This window comes from Ictidomys tridecemlineatus, chromosome 11, assembly GCF_052094955.1.
Source record: "Ictidomys tridecemlineatus isolate mIctTri1 chromosome 11, mIctTri1.hap1, whole genome shotgun sequence".
NCBI lineage: Eukaryota > Metazoa > Chordata > Mammalia > Rodentia > Sciuridae > Ictidomys > Ictidomys tridecemlineatus.
This window is the reverse complement of record NC_135487.1, coordinates 97,295,783-97,306,886: the sequence shown is the minus strand read 5'-3', so window position 1 is coordinate 97,306,886 and position 11,104 is coordinate 97,295,783. Positions and strand designations below refer to the sequence as shown.

General features: G+C 34.1%; 1 pseudogene; it reads right to left on the bottom strand.

Annotated features, from left to right (window-relative positions):
- Positions 1–829: 829 nt before the first annotated feature.
- LOC144368618 (nudC domain-containing protein 2 pseudogene) lies at positions 830–7,231 on the bottom strand (annotated as a pseudogene).
- Between the last annotated feature and the right edge of the window lie 3,873 nt (positions 7,232–11,104).

The following is an 11,104-nucleotide window of genomic DNA, read 5'->3' as shown; positions in this document are numbered from 1 at the left end:
CAATGTAATTTATTGCATTGTCTTATCTTTTCAAGTTGTATGCTGATTTTTTTCATGTTTCTGTGTTTTGTTCATTTTTCTATCACTTGCTAGTCTAGTGGTATTCTACACACTCAGAATTTAGTGACTACAAAGGCCTGTCTTTGGCCAGCACTATTTTCAGATACTCAAGAAATGAGTTTTAAACCAATCCCTCAAAAACCTTTAATTAAAGAATGAAAAGAATTTATTCTGTATTTAGTCCTTGAGCTCTTTGATTAACTGCTATAAAAAAATATCAATAATTTTCTCTTTTACCAGTTTCATCTTTTGTCCTTGTTCTTTTTTTTATCTTCTTCATAAATTTTGTCTCTGCCTATAATGATACTATTCCAAATGCCACCAAAAATGCTGATGAGGATAGTTATTTTCTCCTTAATGTTACAATATCATTTTTTCTCTTCCTGAAAAAGGTTATTGAACTTTATTTTTGCGTCACACTTATCAAAAGAAAAACTTAATTTTCCCTGAAGGTATCCTTTCATTTAATATGATCAGCACCCCTATGTTTTTTGTAGTAAAAATGCATTTAAATATGAAACTGGTAAAATGTAGTGTATAAAACTCCATGCTGAGCAAAAATAAGCCCAAAAACTTACCATATGTCCACAGAAAGTTCCCATTTTTTGTTTCCTATGTAAATCATACTTGAATGCAATTTTTAGAACCATATTTAAATGTATTTTGTTATTTAAATGCAAGCATCGATATTTTTCTTCTAGCACATAATTTGTTTTTTTAAGTTGGCAACATCTGCCAGGATCCACAGAATGTACCCCAAAAAAAGTTATTACTTAAGGTTTGAAAAATCTGGTCCACATTTACTATAGTTTCCTGAGATTTCTGCTCCACTGAAGTCAAAACCAGGATTTTCTTTTTGGAATCTCTCTAATGTAAGTTTTCTCTGCATTTGGTCTTGTACAGAAAGATCAACTGCATACTCAGATTCTAGAAGAGAAGTCCAACAACTTGCCACGTCTCTATTGTCTTTGAGAGAAAAATAGTAACCATTTTTCTATCCTCCAAAGTTCACATTCCCTCATCAGCTATTGGAGAATCAAAGAGTTTGCCCCCAGGGCTTCTTGCATAGAACTACCCTACTGCAATCCTCAACTGGGGCTGATGTGCTCCAGCCACTGCTGCACCGAGCCACCACCTTCAATATCAATTTTGACTTTAATACTGAGCAATGGAAAAATATTATGAATTCATTACACTAATTGTTCACACACTTCATAATTCCAACATCATTTTTTTAATTAAGAAAATAAAATTAGAGGGTATTTTTTAAAATCCCACAAAAGTAACATTTATTATAGTTTCTTTAGCATAATCTCCTTTTTGAGTTCAGCTTCAGTTCTTGAAGATGAATCCCTTGAATGTTATAATTTTAGGATATTTCTTTTCTATTCTTTGTGAGAAAATGAGACATTTTATTTTAATAATATTTCACTGTAATTGTCAAACATTCAAACTGAGTCATCTGTAAAATTTAAAAAAACACAAAACAGAACTTTTTTAAGTAATGCTGATGATGCACTGCCTGTAAAATATTCTAAAAATTTATATAATGGGATATTATTACCACATTAATCTAGTGTTATAAGTTGTGTCTAATTATAATGGAAAATGTTATAGAAAGGTGAGATTTTTTTGCAAGTTTTCTCTAAGAAAGACATAATTTGCATTGATAGTAAATATTTTCATGATCATAAGAGGCTACAATAGTTCCATTAGGTTTTACAAGGGCTTTGTCTTCCTGTCTGAATGATGGTTAATTTCAAGTACAATGAAACATGCTATTTTGAGAGTTGTTTTTGTAACAACAGTTTTATCAGCCCTATAATTTAATAAAATGTTGTATTTGAACCAATCTGTTAGCAATCAGAGAAGACAGGTAAATCTGCTGAAACATGTCAGTGCTCTAACTCAAGGGGCTGGCAACCTTTCACAACTGTGCCAGATGATGACACCCTAGAACATTCTGACTGGTGCCCAGCCTCTGGCAGCATCTTGACCCCCTCTGTGTTTACTACTATTTGGAGTCTTTGCCACAGACCCAGGCACCATCAGCATCAATCTTGAATCCCACAAAGTTATCATGGCCTCCAGCTCACTCTACTTTGTTTGTTTTAAACTCCATGAAGCAGCATATAAAGGATGTTATTCAAAGGCAAATGGTATTGAAAGCAATTTTATTCTGTCAATTTTCATAATGTCCAAGGCATGAGAACTTCAATGTCTCATTGAACAATATCTTCATCAAGGTGTCATCTTGCCAAAAGTGACAACAAGCACAGTTGTGAGGAGCACTATGACTATAGCAGTTCCTTCTGTCTTTTTATACACAGTAGGTTGACTGTAGTTAGCATGTAGTACATTTCAAAATAAATAGTTTTAAATATTCGAAATATTAGAAATGTTCTTGCAAAAAAGAAATGATAAAATTTTTTAGATCATGGATATGCTAAATATCATGTTTTGATCATTATACAAGAGTAAAAATTATGGAGAAAAAATGAATAATTAGAAACACATTGTCAATGACCTCTGGTGAAATATAAAATCACATATGTAAATGGAGACTCAGAAGATGATAAAAGGGAAACTAACACAGAAAAAAATCAGAATAAAGACTGAGATGTTCTAAAATTTGAAGGAAAATATCAGCATACAGGTCTAAGGAACTAAAAATATTCCAAGTAGGAAATCTATACTGTCAATTATATGTAGATGCATTACACCAGGACTGTTAAAAGCAAGAATAAGGAGAAAAATCTTGAAAGCAACCAGAGGAACAATGATGCAGTACATATGGGAGCAGCATTGGCTTTTTTCATCAGAAGCAATCCTAGACCAGAATACAAGAGAATTATTTACTTAAAATCTTAAAGAAAATAATCTCCCAAATTAGAATTCTATATCTTTAAAAGCATTTTGCTAATAATAAGGGAGAACAAAGACATGTTCTAAAAATAATATCTGAGGATTTTTTTTCCTGTAATTCCTCACTTTAAAAAACTCCACAAGTTGTGTTTCCTTTTAGAACAAACTGAATAAAGTAAAGATAGATAATCGAACATTACGGAAAAAGTTATTCTTTAATAGTATAATGAATACAATAACTATGGACCATACAAAAAATAGAATTTAAGTATCAATTAAAACCAGTAAACATGGCTACCTGTGATAACTTGGATTACCTTCACCGATACAGGACCAAGCATAAGGTCTTCATGAAGAAAACTTTTGTTAGTATGCCACAAAATAAAATTTACAAACAGGAAAAATTAATTGATATTGTTACAAGTCACCACAGTGTTTCTTTTCATTTTTGGAGTGTGTGTGGGCAAAGTAGGGTTAATCAGTGAACAATTATTGGAAAGGTTTAACTTACATGCTGGCAATTTTTTATATTTACCCGATTTGGCAATAACATTTGCTTTAGTAAAAATTTTAGCTGTGTGCTTTTAGTTTTATGCTTTATACATGTGCATAAGATTTAAATATGAGTTGAAATTATAAAAGTGTACCTGCAGCTTTCCTCTAAAATGATAGTTACTTCTTATTGTATTTATAGTGTTTCATCTTATATGAAATATATCATAAGATTCCTCTCAAGTGCTGGGATTGTAACTCAGTGGTTGAGCACTTTCCTCCAGTTTGTGAGGCACTGGGTTTGATCCTTAGAGTCATGTAAAAACATAAATAAAGATATTGTGTCCAAAAAAAATGTTAAAAAAAGAGATACCTCTCAATAAAAGATTTTGCCAAGGGTAATGTAGATAATAATTCCTATGTGCACACTGAAAGCCTTCTAAATTCAAAAAGTAGGGGTATATTATATAATCTTGGCATTGTCATTAATTTACCTGGCATGCCATGGAGACATAAATTAGCAAGTAGTACTAAGGAGTTGGTAAACTTTGGGAGAAAGAATGAAAGGAGCAGTAGGAAGTTCTGAGAGCTGAGGCTAGACACCATACCATGGAACTCCATCAGGTGGTGCTCTGTGAGAAATGTTTAAAAATATGTGATTTATCCAAATATTCATTAATAACAATTAAAATATTTAAAATTTTATATTATAAAAGATACACTCACCAGATAGTAGAAGATAGTTTAGAGTATACCTGAAGGCAGAATACTCATCATACTATGGAAGAAGACCACATAAGGCATTTGTAGTGCAAAAACAGAGAAATGGTGATGATTTGAGGAATATCCAGAGATGTAAACTGTTGGACTTGATGGCTATGTATAGCAAGGCAAGACATGAGAAAAATGGATGATTTATAGACTTGCATTTTATGGACTAAATTTTTTTTGTGCTTCGCTGATATGGAGAAATACAAGAAGAGTAAGGGAAATGACTCAGAAATATATGGCATTTCCCTTAATTAGTTAACTAGTAATTCTAGTTTGATGTTTTACTTGTATTTACCTGAAGTGATGCTCTGGTATTTGTTATACTGGTCTGATAGAGTAATCAATTTAGACCTGTAAAGGACTTGTGATGTTGTATCCATGCTTTGCAGGAATCTTCACAAATGGAGAGAGACTTTTAGGAGAACAGAGAAGTTTAAACTAAATGCACTAATTTCATAGCTGATGGCTTGAAAAATCTAACCAGGCTTTGTATGACAGCCTCTTGTTCTACATTTCAAGGGGATTCTATAACCTAAAATAAATTTTCTAGAGACAAGCTGTCCATCTTTCAGTTTTGCTTGTCTGTAATCTGTGGTCATTATAGAGAAAGATTGAATGTTAAGATAATTAAAAGATTCAATGTATTTTTCATTTGTTTACATATTTCTGGATAAAGTTACTATGAATTAAATTGTTTAGTAATTTTTGTATTTATCTTTGACACAAAATAACTTTCCATCAATAAAAATGCATATTGAAACATATCATTTAAATTCACTTCATGCTAATTAAGTTTACTGCTAATATCTTACTTTTTAAATTTTGCTCTCCTGTTCACATTTTTAAGAGTGACGGGTCCAAGAGAGTTTGTCTGTATGTCTAGTCACCATCAGTTCTCATCTCATCTTCCTTCAAAAATATTTGTTTGACACTGTGAAGGTATTTGGATAATGATTTATGTTCAGTGAGCAGATTTCTTCCCACAGAGAATGATTTTTTTCTATTATATATGCTATGGTAAATGCCAATTCTAAATTTTATGGAAAATAATATTCTATAGTATGATGCTGTCATCAATCTCTTCTATTTATTTTCTGCATTATCTTTCTATATTTTACTTTTCTTCCTCCTTCTTTCAAGTCACAAGTACTCGAACATGTTGAATTCAAGTTTAACAATGTACTTTCCACTCATTATTCTTTAATTTTGAATATCTTTTAAGAATACTGAAATAAAAAATAACTTCTTTATCTCTATTTATTATTATTTGTCATTCTACTTATTGGTTTAAAATAATGGTATTATATTAAAATGTGTTTTTAAAAATCAAGAAATCATAAGAATTTCAAATATTCTGTAGATGATGAAATTGGTAATATATTCATGTGATATGATGTGATTTGTTTTTTCCTACTCTCTAATACTTAAAGTCCTCCATTTCTCTTCTATATTAGTAATGAAGTTATAATGATGTCTATTAAATAAACTGTCAGAAGAAATTTTGAAAGTAAATTTATCTTGAACATGTCTTTCCTTTTACATTTATTTTGCATAAATAAGTTTTTTCCTGCCCCAAATCCATGATTTAATCATCACTGTTTGGTAATTTAAAAAAAAAGTTGCACTTAAATTTCAAACCAGAAAACATACTGTGTTCAATAATCAAAATGTCTACTAATGTTAAATATGAAATGTTCTCCAAAAGCTCAGATGTGAGATAATGTCAGAAAGTTTAGAGCTGAAATGATTGGGTTATGAGAGCCTTAACTTAGTCAGTTCATTAATTCACTGATAGGGATTGATGGAGTGGTAACTGTAGGCAAGTAGGGTGTGACTGGAGGAGGTGAGTCACTGGGGTGCATGACTTTTGGTTTAAATTTTTTGTCTGGTGAGTTGAATTCTCTCCAATTCCTGGTGGCCATGTTCTGAGCTGCTCCACTCTGACATTATGCATCATCTCAGGCGCAGAGCAATGGAGTTGGCCATCTATGGGCTGAGAACTCTAAAACTGGGGGCCCCAAATAAACTTTTTTTCTTCTATGTTACTCTTGGCAGGTAGGTAGGTTTGTTTGTTTTATTACAATGGAATGAACATGGGTGTTCATGCTCAGCCTCTAAGCCACATCTCCAGCACTTTTAATTTTTTTCTTTTGAGACAGGGTCTCACTAAGTTGCTTAGGTCCTCACTAAGTGGCTGAGGCTGGCTTTGAACTCACAATCCTCCTGCCCCAGCCTCCTGATCCACTGGAATTACGGGTGTGCACCACTATGCCTGGCTTCTTATGAGGTCTTTAGCAGGGAGGAAGAGCATGAGGAAAAGATTAACATTAAACAGAAATATGAGGTCGGAGGGAAAGGGAGAGAAAAGGGAAACTGCATGGAAATGGAAGAAGACCCTCATTGTTATACAAAATTACATATAAGAGGTTGTGAGGGGAATGGGAAAAAAAACAAGGAGAGAAATGAATTACAGTAGATGGGATAGAGAGAGAAGATGGGAGGGGAGGGGAGGGGAGATAGTAGAGGATAGGAAAGGTAGCAGAATACAACAGTTACTAATATGGCATTATGTAAAAATGTGGATGTGTAAATGTTGTGATTCTGCAATCTGTATTTTGGGGTAAAAATGGGAGTCCATAACCCACTTGAATTTAATGTATGAAATATGATATGTCAAGAGCTCTGTAATGTTTTGAACAACCAATAAAAAAAAAGAATCTAACCGAATGAACTTCTCCCAACCTGCTTGAACCCAGGACTTGGAAATTGAGTCTGATCATTCCACCACTGAGCTAAGGAACACTGTTTCCTATTTCAAGTATTTTCTACTTGTATGGAAATAGGACAATAGGTCCAAATAGAAGCAGGTGTCCTGGCAAAGGATTTGGTGGCCAGTGGCTTAGAGTCACCTGAGGACAGAGAGGGGTCTTGCAGGGCCAGGAGGCCCATTGACCACGGGGTGGAGACCTCCAGTGCCAGCAAATATGGAGCTCTCAGAGTCACCAGGGACAAAATGTCCCAAGCTTGGACACACAGATTCCATGTATCCAGTTTCCCAGTGGTCTCAGCCTCAGTCACAAAAATTAATGCGGAGCCAGGGAGAGCATTAGGGGACAAGGCTGTGTGGGCAAACAGCAGAGGACCATGGAGGACTCTACCTTACTAGAATAGAACATTTTTCTGGGATACCTTAAAATTTTTCATTTTCTAAGATTTATTGGGACTGGACTGAAGAGGATAGAAGGAATGGGTTAAAGAAAGCCCAGAACACTAAATCATTTGTAGGTATAATTGAATTCATCCATGTAAGAAGGACATTTTTGAGACCAAGGAACATATTTTCTTGGAGCCTCTTTTCGAACACAACATTAAGTAACCACAAGCAAAGATGTTAATAACTGAAATCATGAACATCCTCTTTTCAACAACAACAACAACAACAACAAAGTCTCATAAACCAGAAATTATATAACTCACCTTTCATATACATCCCCAAATCCTAAAGAAAAGAAAAAATATAATATTAATAATGAGATAGAGAAGGATCATCTCTAGTATTTCATCATGCCTATTTACTCATTTGGTTTGTGTGACATTTTCTTTTCCTCAGTCCCCTCTAAGAAATCACCTCAGGCTATGTTAATACCAAAGCCCTCACTAAAAATAAAAGACAGCCTTGGTGTACACTGAGAGGATGGAGCTAAAAGGGGGTGGACCCCAAATGTGGGGTACCAGCATCCAAAGAACTGTGGTGTTTCTTATTTTTAAGTCTATTCATGTGGTGAATAACATTTATTGATTTCCGTATATTGAACCATCCTTGCATCCCAGGGATGAATCCTACTTGATCATGGTGCACAATTTTTTTGATATGTTTTTGAATCCGATTCGCCAGAATTTTATTGAGGATTTTTGCATCTAGGTTCATTAGAGATATTGGTCTGTAGTTTTCTTTCTTTGAGGTATCTTTGTCTGGTTTCGGAATCAGGGTGATGTTGGCCTCATAGAATGAGTTTGAAAGAGCTCCCTCTTTTTCTATTTCCTGAAATAACTTGAAAAGTATTGGTATTAATTCTTCTTTAAAGGTTTTGTAAAACTCTGCTGTATATCCATCCGCTCCTGGGCTTTTCTTGGTTGGTAGTCTTTCGATTGCTTCTTTAATTTCATCCATTGATATTGGTCTGTTCAAATTTTGTGTATCCTCCTGACTCAGTCTGGGCAAATCATATGACTTAAGAAATTTATCGATGACTTCACTATCTTCTATTTCATTGGAATATAGGTTTTCAAAATAATTTCTAATTGTCTTCTGTATTTCTGTAGCATCTGTTGTGATATTGCCTTTTTCATCTCGTATGTTAGTAATTTGAGTTCTCTCTCTTCTTCTCTTCGTTAGCATGGCTAAAGGTCTGTCGATCTTATTTATTTTTTCGAAAAACCAACTTTTAGTTTTGTTAATTTTTTCAATAGTTTCTTTTGTTTCAATTTCATTGATTTCCGCTCTGATTTTAATTATTTCTTGTCTTCTGCTACATTTGCTGTTGTTTTGCTCTTCCTTTTCTAGGGCTTTGAGATGAAGTGTGAGCTCATTTATTTGTTGGTTTTTTCTTTTTTTGAGGAATGACCTCCAGGCGATGAATTTCCCTCTTAAAACTGCTTTCATTGTGTCCCATAGATTCCGATATGTTGTGTCTGTATTTTCATTTATCTCTAAGAATTTTTTGATTTCCTCCTTTATGTCTTCTGTAACCCATTGATCATTCAGTAACATATTGTTCATTTTCCATGTGATGTAGGATTTTTCCTTCCTTCTTTTATCATTGATTTCCAGTTTCATTCCATTATGATCAGATAAAATGCATGGTATTATCTCCACCCCTTTATGTTTACTGAGGGTTGCCCTATGGCATAATATATGGTCTATCTTTGAGAAGGATCCATGTGCTGCTGAGAAAAAAGTATATCCATTTGATGATGGTTGATATATTCTATATATGTCAGTTAAGTCTAGGTTAACCATATGATCATCTAGATAGATGCAGAAAAAGCATTTGACAAAGTACAGCATCCCTTTATGTTCAAAACTCTACAAAAACTAGGGATAACAGGAACATACCTCAACATTGTAAAAGCAATCTATGCTAAGCCTCAGGCTAGCATCATTCTGAATGGAGAAAAATTGAAGGCATTTCCTCTAAAATCTGGAACAAGACAGGGATGCCCTCTCTCACCACTTGTGTTCAACATAGTTCTCAAAACACTGGCCAGAGCAATTAGACAGACGAAAGAAATTAAAGGCATAAAAATAGGAAAAGAAGAACTTAAATTATCACTATTTTCCGACAACATGATTCTATACCTAGAAGACCCAAAAGGGTCTACAAAGAAACTACTAGAACTAATAAATGAATTCAGCAAAGTGGCAGGATATAAAATCAACACTCATATATCAAAAACATTTCTGTATATCAGTGACAAAACTTTTGAAAAGGAAATGAGGAAAAACACTCCATTCACAATATCCTCAAAAAAAAAATACTTGGGAATCAACCTAACAAAAGAGTTGAAAGATTTATACAATGAAAACTACAGAACCCTAAAGAGAGAAGTAGAAGAAGATCTTAGAAGACGGATAAATATACCCTGTTCATGGATAGGCAGAACTAACATTATCAAAACGGCGATATTACCAAAAATTCTGTATAGGTTTAATACAATGCCAATCAAAATCCCAACAGCATTTCTTGTAGAAATTGATAAAGCAATCATAAAATTCATATGAAAAAATAAAAGACCCAGAATAGCAAAAGCAATTCTTAGCAGGAAGTGTGAATCAGGCGGTATAGCGATATCAGACTTCAAACTATATTACAGAGCAATAGTAACAAAAACAGCATGGTACTGGTACCAAAACAGGCGGGTGGACCAATGGTATAGAATAGAGGACACAAAGACTAATCCACAAAGTTACAACTATCTTATATTTGATAAAGGGGCTAAAAGCATGCAATGGAGGAAGGATAGCATCTTCAACAAATGGTGTTGGGAAAACTGGAAATCCATATGCAACAAAATGAAACTGAATCCCTTTCTCTCGCCATGCACAAAAGTTAACTCAAAATGGATCAAGGACCTTGATATCAAATCAGAGACTCTGTGTCTGATACAAGAAAAAGTTGGTTTCAATCTACATATTGTGGGGATAGGGGTCCAAATTTCTTAATAGGATACCCATAGCACAAGAGTTAATAACAAGAATCAACAAATGGGACTTACTTAAACTAAAAAGTTTTTTTCTCAGCAAGAGAAACAATAAGAGAGGTAAATAGGGAGCCTACATCCTGGGAACAAATTTTTACTCTTCACACTTCAGATAGAGCCCTAATATCCAGAGTATACAAAGAACACAAAAAATTAAACAATAAGATAACAAATAACCCAATCAACAAATGGGCCAAGGACCTGAACAGACATTTCTCAGAGGAGAATATACAATCAATCAACAAGTACATGAAAAAATGCTCACCATCTCTAGCAGTCAGAGAAATGCAAATCAAAACCACCCTAAGATACCATCTCACTCCAGTAAGATTGGCAGCCACTATGAAGTCAAACAACAACAAGTGCTGGTGAGGATGTGGGGAAAAGGGTACACTTGTACATTGCTGGTGGGACTGCAAATTGGTGTGGCCAATTTGGAAACCAGTATGGAGATTCCTTGGAAAGCTGGGAATGGAACCACCATTTGACCCTGCTATTGCCCTTCTTGGAGTATTCCCTGAAGAACTTAAAAGAGCATGCTACAGGGATACTGCCACATCGATGTTCATAGCAGCACAACTCACAATAGCTAGACTGTGGAACCAACCCAGATGCCCTTCAATAGATGAATGGATAAAAAAATGTGGCATTTATA